We start from the raw sequence: 17459 nt of genomic DNA, 5'->3' as shown, positions 1-17459 counted from the left end.
CTGTAGCAAATACAGGAGCTCCATAGTTTAATCGGGAAAGCACAAAAGCATGGCACAACATAAGCAAAGTATTTCTATGGGCTCCCCACTTCGTTCCTGATAGCATCTTTAGAATGTTTGTGTTAAGCATTGCTGTTTTCCGAATATTGTTAATATGGAGATGCCATGTAAGTTTAGTGTCAAACGTTATTCCGAGGAATTTTTGATGTGGTGTAATCGGTATTAAGCTGTTATCGATTAGAAGTTGGGGGTCAGGATGGCACTTATACTTTCTACAGAAATGCATGACTGCTGACTTATCTGGGGAAATCCTAAATCCATGAGCTTTCATCCATGCATTTATCTTATCTAAAGTACTCTGAAGGACTGAATTACAGTTTTCAATTGATTGGGACTTGAAGAATAGGCATATATCGTCTGCGTATAAAAGTATTTGAACGTCAGGGTCGATTTGATTTACGACGTCGTTAATAGCTATTAAGAACAGCTTCACTGACAGGACGGACCCCTGGGGTACTCCGTTTTCGCAGATGAATTTATCGGTAAGAGTATTGCCGACTGAAACTTGAAATGTTCTATCCTTTAAGAAGTTTCTGATGAAATTGAACATTTGCCCATTTATACCTATTTGATTTATTCTATCTAGGATATAATGTTTCCACGTCCTATCATATGCCTTTTCTAAATCGAGGAATACAGCAACACCGTGGTATTTTTTGTTAAACGCATCCCTGACTAATCTTTCAAGATTTATTATTCCGTCAGTTGTAGACATATTTCGCTTGAACCCGAATTGATATTTACTTATTGCTTTTGATTCGTTCAGTACCCAATCTAACCTTTTAGACACCATTTTTTCTAACAGTTTACATAAACAGCTTGTAAGAGAGATCGGTCTATAACTAGTTGGTAGGTTTCGGGGTTTGCCTTTTTTGTGTATGGGAATTACAATAGCGTTTCTCCAATCTGAAGGGAAGGAGCCGGATTTCCAAATCTCATTGTAAAAATTACACAAATATAAAAGATCTGTTGAAGAAAGGTTTTTTAACATATCATAGTGGATTTGATCTGGTCCAGGCGATGATCCTTTGCACGTTTGTAGGGCGTTATATAGTGCAGTCATGGTGAAGTCTTGGTTATGTAGATCATTGGAATTGGGTTGGGCTAAATGTTCTACTGATTCTTTTCTCTCCTTAATTGCTAAGAATTCTTGGTCGTAATTTGAATTACTAGACACTTGTTGGAAGTGATACCCTAAGTACTTAGCTATTTCATTGTCTTCAGTCAACTGTCCATTGGTAGATTCTAAACTCGTTATTGGGGTGAATGTGCATTTACCTTTTAGCTTTGAGATTTTCTCCCATACTTTTTTCGGATCCGATTTGGGGTTAAGGGTTTTTACATATTTTTCCCATGATTCTCTTTTGGCTTTGTTTATCAGCCATCTAACCTTAGCACAAGCTTTTTTGTATAGCATATGATTTTCGAATGTAAATTGATTTCTCAACCTTTTCCTAAGGCTTTTTCTTTCCGCAATTTTAATTTTAATTTCATTATTCCACCATGGGACTGGAATTTTTTTGTATCGACCGGATGTTCGCGGGATGAAACGAGTAGCGCTATGAATGATTGTATTCGTAATGTACAGATTTTTTTCTTGAGTATCCATAGTGTTACTTTCAAAGTTAATATTGTTAGTAAATTTAGTCCAGTCGGCGTTTTTAATCTTCCATTTAGGTCTATGCATTGATTCCTGCATGTGTGAAACATATTCCAGGAATATAGGGTGATGATCACTCCCGCATAGATCTTCGTGTACGTTGCAATTAAAGAAGTGAGATATTGAAATTGATCCGATACATAAATCTATGGAAGATTCACTTCCGGTTGCGAAATTAAAATGAGTTGGCGTACCGTCGTTAAAAATATATAATTGGTGATTATTGATAAATTCTTCTATAATTTTTCCTCTTCTGTCGGGTCTTACACACGATGGGTCCCAGAGCGGATTATGACCGTTAAAATCACCCATTAAAATGTATGGGGCGGGGAGTTGTTGTATTAAATTTTCAAGATCTTCAGGATTTAGAGTGTTACTTGGGGATATATATATTATATATTGCAGATTGAAATTTTGATAGGCGTAAAGATCTGAATGGCTACGGCTTGTAAATTACTTTGAAGGTTTACTGAAGAAAAGGGTATATCATTTTTAACGAGAGTAATGACTCCTCCTTTAGCTCGATCTGCAGCGTTTTCTACAGCGTCTTTCCGGACTGTGGAATAGTTTCGTATGGTGAAATCTTTTCCTGGTTTAAGGTGTGACTCTTGAATACAAATTATGGAGGGACTGTGGTCGTGAATTAGAAGTTTAATTTCATTTATTCTATGAAGAAGACCATTGCAGTTGAATTGTTGTAGTTTGAAAATCCGTCTCTTATTTGCAAATGCTTGGGTGTTTTGACTGGGAAGATTAACGGGAATTGTTGTGGAATTGGTAGCTGTGAGAGTTTGGGACTGTCTGTCGATTTCGTTATTATAATTATCATCAATGAAGTTTAGGGTTTCTCTTTCTCCTATCTGGGTTTCGATTGCATTGGTGGGAGATCGGAACAAGTTTGTACAAGTGCTCTCATGCGAGAGCAGAAAACTCTTATTAGAGAGTGCAAGGGGGGATTCATTATGTGTTTCTGTATTCTGATCAAAATTTGTAATATTATCGGAAGGTGGGGGGTCTTCTCCCATCACCCTCGTCGGAGAGCAGTGTGCTCTCCGAGGAGGATGATAGGGAGAGACCCCTTGGATTGTTTGTTTCATTTAGTCACACTACTTCCATATCATTTACTTTTTCATTTACACTTAAATTGTTTTGTGATTCTTCAATTTCCTTATTTTGAGGTAAGTTTGAGTTATTACGCATATGTTTTTCTACGATGAGATTGTATACATCGGGATCGAGGCTTGTGGAGAGAGAAGCAATAAATTGAGGGAGAGCGGGGAGAGGATTTGTTGTAGTAGTACTGGAGGTTGATGGGATTGGCTCTTTTAGTTTGGGGTATTAATAGATGGCGATCTTATTTTTTGGTTTCCTTTATGAATGGGATCGTTGCTACTTATCTGAAGATTCTTCATGGTTCTGCGCTCCTTGTTAGCTCGTTGAATCGCTTCATCCAGAAGCTCATCATCAGAACGGCAGCTTTGGTCACGTTTCTTCGATCGATTTGGGCGATGTGGAGGGGGCAATACATTAGCTGTGCGCCTGGTTGTGCTTCTGCTTCGTCGATCGTCACATGGTAGAGCTGGAGTTTCGTGCGCTGGGATGGTGAAATTGTTGGATTTTCGCTGTTTGTTTGGTAGTGGTGGGAATTCGGATTCTTGATCATTTTCTCCCAAAATTGCAAACTGGTTGGCTTCAACTATTTGTTTGTAGCTAAGTGGATTGAACTTGGGTTTAGGGAGCAATTCATTAGCTTCGTTTTTACTGAGATTTCGAGTTGCCATTGCAATATGGATATCTCGCTGTCTTTGTCTCTCTTTACATAGAATGGATGTAGACTCGTGATCACTGAAGCATTGAGCGCATTTATATTGATTTTCTTCGCAGGAATCCACTAAGTGCTGGCCAAGACATCGCTTACATCTTAGATTTTGTTCTCTGCATCTGGTGGATATATGTCCGATCCTCCAGCATTTTCCACATGTAACCACTTTCTTTACGAATGGTTTGCAGTTCAATTTCACAAAGTTCATGAGGACGTATTGCGGGATCTTTGTTCCATGGAAGAACAGTTTAACTCTCTTTGTGTCTACTAATTCTGACGTTCCCTCTCTCCTTTCCATCCTCTTCACTCTTTCAACGCTTTCGATGATGAATTCTCCAGATATCATTTCTTGTTTCATCTCATCGGGAGTGTACTTCGTATCCACATCGTGTATTAGAGCACAACTTGTTACGTAATAGTGGGGTATATATGCTTTTAAACCTGCTTCTGCAAGAGCTGAATCTTTGGACACGTGGTTCGCGGTGGGACCATTTGCGCAGTGGATTATGACACTATTTCTACCATTTTTTTGTATGAAAATAATCTGCTCCTTGGTGCATGTTTTTTTAATGATCTCTCCCACGACCAGTGCGCTAATGTTTCTTTGCCAAACTATCACCCTATATCCATTGTAGAGTATTCCATCCTTGTACTGGAAAGATGGCCTTTCGGGCACCACATGAGGCTTATCTGGAGGATCTTTTCCTCCTTGCATGGTCCTGGCTCACTCCTTTGGTTTTTCACCAGAATCACTTAGCACCCCGACGACCGGCAAACTTATAGAGATTTCTCCTAAATTTCGCGTCCGCGAAAACTAAAACTGATTAGATTTAATCTGTCTGCCGCAATCAATTTATTAGTGATCCTCACAGCTCGAGTGCATGAGGAGAACTGGTTAGTCCCACGAGAATTGACTGCATTCTCATAACGTGCAAAATTGATCAGATGATTCTCACTTTCATTGCTGTATATCGTCTGCACTCTCTCTTTATTACTTCATTTTTAGATGAAATTGAAACTCTTCTGATCTCTCTCTCTCTAATGACAAAAGCGTATATATTTTGGGGGACTTCAATATTGATTTGCTCTGTAATAGCACTCATCAAGATAACTATTTGTTTCTTTTCTCCTCATATGGTTTTGAGCTCCTCGTGAACTCTCCTACTGAATCGTCTAACGGAAACTCATCGTGCATTGATAATATTTTTGCTAAATGCAACTATAAAGCCAGTGATAAGCCTAGATCAGCTTATAGAGGTGTGATTCCTTCGTTGAAAATGCGGATTGTGGCAAACTTGAACGATATTATAATGCTTACATAACTATCTATAAAGACTCATTTCGAAACGGAGGGAGTATCAATTAATTTTTAGGTGGTTATAGACGCCAACGAAGGCGCATTAATTTTGGCGAACGATCTCGTTCCGCGAATCGGTCGCCCGGTTCTCCGCCGTACAGCACATTGACACCAAATCAAAGAACTCATGATAACACTCTTTGCAACTCGATCCTTATTAAGCAAAAATTTATAATCAAACAAAACAAAACAATATTCCAAAAAATGGCTGATTTGGTAACGGAAGTGAGCGAGTGCAAAAAAGGGTCAAAGGCTTTAACCGCCTACATGGAAAAGGAAAATCTACCTCTTACATTCGCAGTCCCGATAAAAACAGCAGAGGAACTTGAGGAATTGGAAGGTCAACTGCGGCAAAGTCCAGAGCGCTTTATTAAAGATTTTGGAGCTCACAAGCCTGTGGAAGGCAAATACGGAAGCACAGGTCTCGCAGCCATCTTATCTGATAACTTGATGATAAACTACAATTTCAAGGGAACTAAGAGGCAGCGATCGTTCTAAGCCCTGGGGCTTTGCAAAGTCCTCGAAGCTGCTTGGAGTGAAAGTTTGGGAAATGATTACCAAAGAAAAATCAAAGGCCAAATAAAGGCTGCATATAATAGGAAATGGGTAGCTTTTAGTCACGAAAAAAAGGCCCAAAGTGGAAATCTGGAATAAGTGGTGTTGGGAATTGATTTAAATAAGTCCTACAATTTATTTCATTCATCATTTTAACTATTCAAAATTTCATCCTAAATTCAAAAATTCCTAAAATTCATTCAAATTTGTATCACAGGCAACTTCACTCCAGTCCTTTTTTGTAATGAAAATATTATATAAAGAGTTCATATTGCACTGCCCTTCACTTTAACCTTGTCTTCTGGTGAAAAATTTCTGTGGCTGTGAGTTTAGTGGAAAAATCAAAGAAAATTGCTAGTTAATTGTCAAAGTATCAGTGTTGTAATAAACAGTATTGGTGGTGGACATCTGTGGTTTTAATTGCGACTCTAGCGAAGAAACCGGAGAGAAAATCTTCCAGCAAGGTTGGCGGGAAAGGCGTCAAGATCAACTGTCCGGATAGCGTTTCGTCTTGGAGAGAAATTTTTTCTGATCCTTGCGATCTCGGATATTATTATCGTTGATCTTATCTATTTAAAGGTTGGTGAAGTCGAGGGAGAAAGTGAGAGGGAATTGAGTGGGAAAGGAGACTTATCCTGTGTCTCTTTTAATCTATTTAAAGGTGAGACTAGATCTTTTGGAAAAGCGAGGTGATTGGAGAAGCAAGAATTCTATTTAAGTTCCTGTTGAATTGTCTATTTAAAGGTTGGTACATTCTCGTACAAGTGGGTTAAAGAGTTTTGACAACATGATAACTGATTCCATACTTTTCTTATATCCTAAGAATTTTGAAGTACAATTTTACTGTTATTGCTTTTAAAATTCGCTCCATTTTTTTTATAAAAGAAGTCCAATGAAATGTGATTTTTTCTTTATATATTACCATTGTATAATAATCTACGGTAGTAATATTACGGCGGTTTTGTTTATAAATGTGCTTTGAGACGTGGCACTATGGACTATGGAGTCGCTACCCGGCTGACCAGGTGTTAATAGTTGGCAAACAGCTGGCTAACAACTCTGTTAACAAATCTGGGGGTAAATTCTCTAACTTTGTGAGAACGTAAGAAGTGCTAAAAATGAGAAAATACCGAAACTTGTCACTAAAAGTGTGATTCTCTATGCCGATTTTTGTGAGACTTGTCACGATATTTTCGTGACACTTCTCACGCGATGATGGTTCGGTGACTCGGAGGAAATTATGGGAAATGTGGCTGAATCGATAGATTTAGAAGGAAGTTTAGGGACTTGTGAACACAATAATAATAAGAAGCAACTAATTTTTCGCCTCTCTGATCTCAGGTATCAATAAAAATCCATTCTGTACAGATGAAATACTTCAATATTTTCTCAGGAACTGAGCCACAAAAAAAAAAACAAAACTTGTTAACACTAAAGTTACAAAGTCACTAAACTAAAAGAAACCACATGTCTCACTCGACATTCTAATTCTAATAACTGTTTTTATTATTTTATTCGCGAAATTATAAAACCCACTTTAGACACAAATACGTTGACGTTAACACGTCACTTTTTCATACATCTCAGAGGAATAAAATCTTCGCCTATGCGGGCTGTTTCAAAATTTAGAGCAAAATAAGTACTAAAATCGGTACTAAAAGGTTGACCTCCACTGCTGTCAAAAAGTCGCGGGAAAAGTTTTCACTAACTTCTCACTCAAGCATACGGAATCATAAAATATGAGAAAGTGAGAACAAAGTGGTCGAATTTTTTCGTGAGTCTGTCACTGGTGACCAATTCACCAAAATTAGAGAATTTACCCCCTGGTTGGTCTCCTAACAAAAACATCTCACTTTTTGTTCCTAAATGGGACAGTTCAGCGTTCATGGTGGTCACTAGTGGAACTAATAGCAAAATTTCTGGCTGCCGCTGTTAACACTCTGTTACCAGAGTTGTTACCATTCTATTAACACCAGTGTTACTTCTTTGTTAACAATAATTTTTCAAAATCGTTTTTGTTTTTTTTTTGTAATAATAAAACATTTTAACTGCTCGAACTACAAGAGAGAGTAGTTTTCACAATCGAGTTTTTTTTTCAACTTTGCAACATCCTAGCTGCTAAACGGTAAGAGATATTGACTTCCGGTCTTCGGTGACCCCCCGAGAAATCAATACATTCTATCCAACTAACTTACCCAAATTACCCCCTCCCCCTTCATGCGCTCCCTATCCCACAAAAATAGGCAAAAAATGATGTTTTTCTAATTAAAAAAAAATTGGCACTGACGATTTCCTTCATTTTTGGATATGTTATGGTGGTAGTCCAGCTGAACATTTTGTCCATAGACACCTATCACCGGAAAAGTCGCCATCTTGAATTATTCAAGGTCAAAGGTCAACTACCCTAGAGGGCCTAATTTTCAACGGATTTGAACAAATTTGGACATTTTTGAAAGATCTTTTAATTCTGAACCCGACTGCATCGGTCACAATCGATGATCGATCGGGAAAGTAACGGTAATATATTTACTTTAAAGGGGTGGCAAATCGTCCGAGGCTTTGCGAGCTGCTCGAACTTCCGAGAAAGAGCTCTGCCTTATATGGGCCAATCCATCTCAAGACGACCATAGGGGTACCCTTCATGGTCTTAGATGTTTTTGAATTTTACATATGTTAAAGTACACGATAAAATAATATACCCCTATTTTTTTTTCGTATGAAAAAAATTCCTGGCCGGAGATACATGGCGTCAAAGATGGCGCCTCGCGCTACATTCCTCAATTGCGATTTTTAGCAAATATTTTAAAATGCTCTATTTCGGGAACGGGTTGAGATTTCTTCTTACTCTTTTTTTTATTTGAAAGATAATTTTATACTCTTTAAAACGATATACTTGATTTTGCATTATCTGCTTAAGTTTTTTTGTAACGGTATTTTAAAAAAAAATTTGAAAAAAATTAAAAATTATTTTTTCTCAAAATCCCCATTCTCAAAAATTTTGATTTTTTTACTGTTGATCAGTAACATTGAGTACTACATTCCCTGAAAAGGCGAGCTTCCACTTTTGCACTTACTTTTTTTAAAAAATAATTGAAAAATTACCATATTTTCAAAATTAAAAATAACCAGTTAAACTCAAAATTTTGAGTTCAACTTTTCAGGGAATATAGTACTCCACAATACTTATAAACAGCCAAAAAATCAAAATTTTTCGAAATCAAGTTTTTGAAAAAAAAATTTTTTTTGAGTTTTAAATAAAAATGTCTTTTATTGACAAAAATAAGCCTTTAAATCATATTAAACACATGTACTAATTATGTTTTTTTGTTTTCTTTTAGTTTTTCAAAAAAAAAATTTGGAATTTTTTTTGGATTATTTTTGAAAAAATTTAAAAAAATTTTTTTTTTGAAATTTCTTTTAAAAAAAATCTACATATTGACACATGTGTCAAATGTATCTTAAAGTTTGATTTTTGTCAATAAAAGACATTTTTATTTAAAACTCAAAAAAAAAATTTTTTTTTTTCAAAAACTTGATTTCGAAAAATTTTGATTTTTTGGCTGTTTATAAGTATTGTGGAGTGCTATATTCCCTGAAAAGTTGAACTCAAAATTTTGAGTTTAGCTGGTTATTTTTTATTTTGAAAATATGGTAATTTTTCAAATATTTTTTAAAAAAAGTAAGCGCAAAAGTGGAAGCTCGCCTTTTCAGGGAATATAGTACTCAATGTTACTGATCAACAGTAAAAAAATCAAAATTTTTGAGAATGGGGATTTTGAGAAAAATTAATTTTTAATTTTTTTCAAAAATTTTTTAAAAGACCGTTACAAAAAAACTTAAGCAGATAATGCAAAATCAAGTATATAGTTTTAAAGAGTATAAAATTATCTTTCAAATAAAAAAAAGAGTAAGAAGAAATCTCAACCCGTTCCCGAAATAGAGCATTTTAAAATATTTGCCAAAAATCACAATTGAGGAATGAAGCGCGAGGCGCCATCTTTGACGCCATGTATCTCCGGCCAGGATTTTTTTTCGGACGAAAAAAAAATAGGGGTATATTATTTTATCGTGTACTTTAACATATGTAAAATTCAGAAACATCTAAGACCATGACCCCTCGATTTGCGATTTTTTCGGTCGTTTTGAGATGGATTGGATACCTTTTCGCAAGCATTCTGATGTATAGAAAATTATTGTCGAATTAAATTTGACTATATATCACCACAAAACTATCTTGAAGTTGAAAATTGTTCAAGAAGAGGGCTCCAAGAAATCATTAATCTTTTAATTAATAAATTGAACAAATCGGGTAAAAATTAAGCTTCAACCTTGAATAATTCAAGATGACGATTTTTCCGGTGATAGGTGTCTAAGGACGAAATGTTCAGCTGGACTACCTCCATAACATATCCAAAAATGAAGGAAATCGTCAGGGTCATTTCTTTTTTTTTTTTTAAAATAGAAAAACCTCATTTTTTGCCTATTTTTGGGGGATAGGGAGCGCATGAAGGCGGAGGGGGTAAAAACAAAGAGATTACTTTCGAGATAATGTCATTTGAGGTGGGGTCACCGAAGACCGGAAGTTGATATCTCTTACCGTTTAAATTTTATATGGGTCAAAAGACTGAAAAAGTGCGAAAAACAGTATTTTTAAAATAAATCTATTACCGTTACTTTCCCGATCCATCACCGATTGTGACCGATGCAGTCGGGTTCAGAATTAAAAGATCTTTCAAAAATGTCCAAATTTGTCCAAATCCGTTGAAAATTAGGCCCTCTAGGGTAGTTGACCTTTGACCTTGAATAATTCAAGATGGCGATTTCTCCGGTGATAGGTGTCTAAGGACGAAATGTTCAGCTGGACTACCTCCATAACATATCCAAAAATGAAGGAAATCGTCAGGGCCAATTTTTTTTCAAAATTAGGAAAACCTCATTTTTTTGGCTATTTTTGTGGGATAGGGAGCGCATGATGGGGGAGGGGGTAAAAACAAAGAAATTACTTTCGAGATAATGTCAGTAGTATATATCGAGCAGATATACAATAAAGGTTTGTAGTAGTGTTAGTGAGTCACACACACATCCACACTTTTGATGACGACATATCGAGCAGGCCAACGACTCCTTCATATTATCATAGACGAAAGGTAGAAAATTTTACTCATACATACAAGTCGCCGATAGGTATGTCGAAGCCCAACGGCTTTTGCCGATTGCCCGCTCGACGCGTCGATGATATAAGAGAGACGAGAGAAAGGAGAAGAACGATGTTTTTTCGTTCTGTTTAAAAAGATTTATGTTTCAGTTGGGGTAAGTGGGACATCCTGGAATGTGGGGCAGCTTTGAAATTGTGATTTTTTTCCTATGTTGGAAAGGAACTGAGCCTTCATGCTGCAATGACCGCCTAGAACCGTACTTCTTCTATATGAAATATTGTATTTTTTGAGTTGGAGGATATATTAGAAAAATATTACTAATGTAATTTCTCTATTTTTTTCCCCGTTCAATCATATTTCCATATTTCAGATGAATATCAATCTTTGCATAATCTTTTGGAATCACTGATCTACTAGAGATCAAATTAATTCATAAATCATAAAAGTATTTGAAAAGCAGAAAATCGGTACTTAACCGATTCATTACCGAAATGTTCACCAGGACCAGCTCTAAAACATATCCAAAAATCATTGAAAAAGCTTGGGCCAATTTTGAGAAAAATTGGAAATACTTCAATTTTGACCTATTTTTGGGGGATAGGGAACGTATGAAATGGGAGGGGGGAAAACTAAAGAGGTTGGGTACAAGATAATGTCATTTGAGGTGGGGTCACCGAAGACCGGAAGTCGACATTTCTTGCCGTTTAAGCTCCAGAACAGTGAGAAGTTGAAAAAAAGTCGATTATATAACTGCTCTCCCTTTGAGTTCGAGCAGAAAAAAAGAGAGGGGATAGTAACGTGATCTAGTGCCGCACCAATAAAAACGCTTTATAAAGTGACTACCGAATACATTCAAACCTCTACCTATAGTCTATGGTAATATGAAGGAGTCGTTGAGCAGGCTGATAATTGCGGTTTATGTTAGTGTGCGTTCATTGCACAAATACAATTATCACGTCAGTTCGAGATTTCGTCATGCCAACGACTCTTGTATGTATATGTACCATAGACTGAAGGTGGATGTTTGAATGTATTCGTTAGTCACTTTATAAAGCGTTTTTATTGGTGCGGCACTAGATCACGTTACTATCCCTTCTCTTTTTTACTGCTCGAATTCAAAGGGAGAGCACTTATATAATCGACTTTTTTTCAACTTCTCACTGTTCTGGATCTTAAACGGCAAAAGATATCGACTTCCGGTCTTCGGTGACCCTTCCTCAAATGACATTATCTTGTACCCAACCTCTTTAATTTCCCCCCTCCCATTTCATACGTTCCCTATCCCCCAAAAATAGGTCAAAAATGAGGTATTTCCAATTTTTTCTCAAAATTGGCCCAAGCTTTTTCAATGATTTTTGGATATGTTTTAGAGCTGGTCCTGGTGAATATTTCGGTAATGATTCGGTTAAGTACCGATTTTCTGCTTTTCAAATACTTTTATGATTTATGAATTAATTTAATCTCTAGTAGATCAGTGATTCCAAAAGATTATGCAAAGATTGGTATTCATCTGAAATATGGAAATATGATAGAACAGGAAAAAAGGATAGAGAAATTACATTAGTAATATTTTTCTAATATATCCTCCAACTCAAAAAATACAATATTTCATATAGAAGAAGTACGGTTCTAGGCGGTCATTGCAGCATGAAGGCTCAGTTCCATTTCAACATAGGAAAAAAATCACAATTTCAAAGCTGCCCCACATTTCAGGATGTTCCACTTACCCTAACTGAAACATAAATCTTTTTAAACAGAACGAAAAACATCGTTCTTCTCCTTTCTCATCATTTCTCTCGTCTCTCTTATATCATCGACGCGTCGAGCGGGCAATCGGCAAAAGCCGTTGGGCTTCGAGATACCTATCGGCGACTTGTATGTATGAGTAAAATTTTCTACCTTTCGTCTATGATAATATGAAGGAGTCGTTGGTCATGCATATATTTTGTGTTAATTCTTTTACTTAATTTTCCTTTCCAAACTTTGGTTACATGATTTTTTTTCTTCACAATTTTCTTAACAAGTATTGCACAATTACACTGAAGACTCATCTGTTTCACTACCATGCTTACCTACTGCTCACTTTTAAATTTCTACTTTATTCTATAATATTTTCTTTGCGCTTTATGGCATTTGGCTTTATAGACTATTTTTCCATACATGATGTCAAAAATCTCTGAATGCAGAGTAAAATGCCAACCATCTCTCTCAGAGGCACTGCGATATATGGTCTTTCATCGTGCACTACATTACATCATATTGAAAAGGCTTACAACAAACGTATTTACTAGTATATGTTCAGTAATAACCTATACATGTTTAATATCGAGCAGAGCTACAATCGCTGCAGTCGATATGTTTAATAGTGTTGGTTCGTTACTTACGCATACAATGTCATTATCGAGCAGAGCTACAATCGGTACAGTCTATAAATTTACTAGTATTGGTTCATTTATCACCTACACACTGTCATACCAAGCAGAGCTACAATAGCTACAATCGATGCCATGTGCGAAAATGAGAAAATGCATAACTTTCCTGTTTCCAGAAGATTCCATATGATCACTGACGTCATATGAAATGCAAGATCACTCAGCAAAAAATTGTGTCTATTTTTTTCATTCTTTGCACCCCAAGAAAATATTTTAGGAAGAAGAAAAATGCTGATCAGCATGACAAAAGCACACCATCTATTTCTACATGATTGTGTAGAAAAAAAATCAATTGCAATTTTAACATTTTGGCTAAATGAGGAAAGATGCTCTATTTAATTTTTTTCTGAGAAGATGATACATCTTGAAAATTATATTTGACTGTTTGCACTTTATATGAGGAATATAATTTTAAACAAACAAATTAAAAGCAACCGGCCACATTTAGTGTGCACTTGAACACGCAAGGGAGAATGCAGGCGTCTGAGATAGACGGGGAGTTTTACCCAATCCAGAGGCTTTGTTCGAAGGCTCCTGGCCCCTAATGGTGGCCAGACACTCTTGCCGGAGACGTTGGGCTTGTACACGTCTCCCGGATCGATGCTGCCGGCGGGTACGACGACGAGATCTCCTGGATGGCCTTTCCGGGGAATTTTGACTCTGAGATCCTGTACAAAATAAGAGGAACCCGTTGCGAGATGCCATAATTTAAATAGTCCGATTAATCGAATATCGATGAAATATCGCCGAGTTATCGGAAGTCAGCTGATTTCAAAATGGCTTTCCTTTACCGTTAATTTTTCTCTGAACGTGAAAAGTGAATAAAAGTGTGCTCCAAAGAAAATTGTGGTTTTTCTCAGCGGATAAGGAAAATTTTGATCCGTTCTCACCGGGTACTGATAAAACTGTATTTCCAGGTATATTTCCCACTGAATTATCTAGCTGAGGTGCTTGAGAGGACTTTTCTCATCTTTTTTGTCCACTCATAGGTATATTTCCCACTGAATTGTCTAGCTGAGGTGCTTGAGAGGACTATTCTCATCTTTTTTGTCCACTCATAGGTAACATCCTCTTCATTTGGTCCTTCGAGCCGGATATGAACCAGCGACCTATGGATATCATTACTACGTATATGTGTCAGAGGCTAAGATTAGTCCCCAAACGTACTAATTTCATGATTGATGGGGTAGGATCCGTTATGCAAACTGGCCACCAGGAGGTGCAGGTGAACCTGCAATGTAATTTTGAGTCTTCCCAAGAAGTTGAAGCAATTCATTGCATCGTCATGCCCAAAGTAGTTGGCGAGCAACCCAATTTCAGCTAAAGTAACATGAGATGGAATTGCAATTTGGAAGGGCCAAACAATCATGTCGAATCTTGCCGTGCTGTGCTAGATCCAGCTTCCCAAATCAATATCATTACTACGTATATGTGTCAGAGGCTAAGATTAGTCCCCAAACGTACTAATTTCATGATTGATGGGGTAGGATCCGTTATGCAAACTGGCCACCAGGAGGTGCAGGTGAACCTGCAATGTAATTTTGAGTCTTCCCAAGAAGTTGAAGCAATTCATTGCATCGTCATGCCCAAAGTAGTTGGCGAGCAACCCATGGTCCTTCGAGCCGGATCCACTCATTTGAAATGTAGTGGTATTCATTTGTATGTCCACTAAAGCAGTTCATTTGGAGCTGATCACTTCGTTGTCTTCGGCGGCCTTCATTGCAACATTCAGAAGGTTCATTGCTAGAAGAGGGCTTCCCGCGCATATTTATAGCGATAACGGGACTAACTTCGTGGGCGGTGAAAAGGAGCTTCGGAATTTGCTTCGCAATCACAATGTGCAACAAGATCTAGCCAACTTCTCCTCCACTTTGCATGTGCAGTGGCACTTCAACCCACCAGGAGCCCCTCACCAAGGAGGTTTGTGGGAGGCAGCTGTGAAGTCTTTCAAGACTCACTTCACGCGTGTGGTTGGAAATGTCCGCCTGACATATGAAGAATTAAACACAATCATCGTGCAAATAGAAGCTGTGCTTAATAGCAGACCACTCATTGCCCTCATGGACGACCCCAATGATCCCCGAAGCCTCACTCCTGGAGACTTTCTTGTTGGAAATGCCCCAACGCAGCTTCCTGTTGATCCTGGAGATGTGGTGAACATCGATCACTTGAACCGATGGAGACTGTGTTCAAAACTTCAACATGATCTCACTACCAGATGGAAAAATGACTACCTTCACACACTACAACAACGCAATAAATGGAACAAGGAAACCCCTAACTTCACTGAAGGCGATGTAGTGTTGTTGAAGACTGAGAACATGTCAAGTTTGGAGTGGCCGTTGGGACTGGTGGTAGATGTGTTTCCGGGGAGCGATGGTAAAGTTCGTGTGGCACAATTGAGGGTTCGCGGAAAGTTAATCACACGACCTATCACAAAGCTTATCAAATTGCCCGTTGATGAATCTTAAATCGTCAAGATTATGTCTTTGAAAAAAAAAAAAAACACAAGTAAAATTTCCTTTTGAATTAGATTTATTATTGTAAACTTTCAATTTAAACGCCATTTTGAAATAGGGGAGAAATGTACAAAATAAGAGGAACCCGTTGCGAGATGCCATAATTTAAATAGTCCGATTAATCGAATATCGATGAAATATCGCCGAGTTATCGGAAGTCAGCTGATTTCAAAATGGCTTTCCTTTACCGTTAATTTTTCTCTGAACGTGAAAAGTGAATAAAAGTGTGCTCCAAAGAAAATTGTGGTTTTTCTCAGCGGATAAGGAAAATTTTGATCCGTTCTCACCGGGTACTGATAAAACTGTATTTCCAGGTATATTTCCCACTGAATTATCTAGCTGAGGTGCTTGAGAGGACTTTTCTCATCTTTTTTGTCCACTCATAGGTATATTTCCCACTGAATTGTCTAGCTGAGGTGCTTGAGAGGACTATTCTCATCTTTTTTGTCCACTCATAGGTAACATCCTCTTCAGATCCCCTGATTTGATCTTCAGGGACCCCACTAGCTGTAGCCCTGATGACGTCCAAAGCTTCGATGGTAGCCGCGATAACCCCCGGCCGTGCACAGCTCAGCAAAGCGGACAGGGAGGGGGTAAGAACAGCCCCCGGAACAGTGACTGCTATCACTCCTTGCACACGACGCCGCACTTCCTCCTGATGTTCCCCTCTGGGGAGCGTGAGGCGGTGTCTCCGGATGCGGAGGGATTCCCGAACCAAGCGCAGGGAATTCAGGCGGGAAGTAATGCCCAGCTGCACTTCAAAGGAGTTGGCCCACTGCCGTGGTTCCGGAGGCCGAGGGAAGAGGGAACTTTCCCGAGCTGCTTTCTTCCGCCCCGTCACTGCAAATATACAGGAGGGCAAAAAGGGTAAGTAGCGCTTCAGGGGCGTGAGCAACTGGCTAGCCCAGTCAACCAGAGAAGGGGGCAGAATTTCCTCGGCGCTTGTCTGGGAAGGCTGTTGCTGCGCTCGACTCAGTTTCCCGCCAAATAGCTTGACCTTCACTTACTTTTGGTTTCAGGTCTCACAAAACCACAAGGCGACTGAATGGCTGTAGCGGTTTTAGCCAACAAAAGCTGCCCATTCAACAATCACCGAATGTTTTAGGTCCCAGGCATATGTGTTGTTCTCTCGAAGTATATCCCAGCACGTCCACAAGATCCTTGCCAAGACTTCCTCCACAAAATAACGTATGGCCAGTGAAATCTACAGAAAAGTTTGAAGGCTAAAAAAATTAAAATGTATACCAGTCACTTTTATACCACTTTACAGTGTTGCCAGATGTGTTCTTAACATGACATAAAAGTTTTGCTAGATTTAATTAGGAAACATGGTTCCCATGAATAATACTGAAGAGTATAGACGAAAATCAGTTTGTAATTTTCACGATAGTCATCCTACCTTAAAGAAGTCTGAAGTCGTGATACATTTTGTGACTATATGGGAATATTGCGAAGGAGTATTTATAGGATCTTGTCGAACTATGGGAAGCGAAAAATCACTACACGAGCTAAGGAATCTGGAAATTTTAGCACTCTTAGTCAATCGAAGATGCGGGATCGACTTGCAAAGTTAACATCCAATAAAGTTGCAAAGTCGTACAGTGAGCTTGGTAACAAACTTGAATGCAGCAAAACAACGGTAAAGAAGTATCTGGAGTCTATGGGAATCAAGAGGGGAACCAGAAAACCGAAGCCAACTGTCTCAGAAACTCAGGAAAAGACTCAGAAAAGTCGTTTGTCTCTTTTGACCCAAAATTTTTTTCACGCTTAGAACGACATTATTTGTGTTATGGACGATGAGTCTTATTTCACCATGGACGGTAATGAGTGGCAGGGGCAGTATTATTATGTACGTGACGACAATGTAGACAAGAATGATAAGTACGTTGACCCGAAAA

This window comes from Phlebotomus papatasi, unplaced genomic scaffold (genome assembly GCF_024763615.1).
Source record: "Phlebotomus papatasi isolate M1 unplaced genomic scaffold, Ppap_2.1 HiC_scaffold_29, whole genome shotgun sequence".
Taxonomy (NCBI): Eukaryota; Metazoa; Arthropoda; class Insecta; order Diptera; family Psychodidae; genus Phlebotomus; species Phlebotomus papatasi.
The sequence above is the reverse complement of the archived record's forward strand: the minus strand, read 5'-3'. Positions refer to the sequence as shown.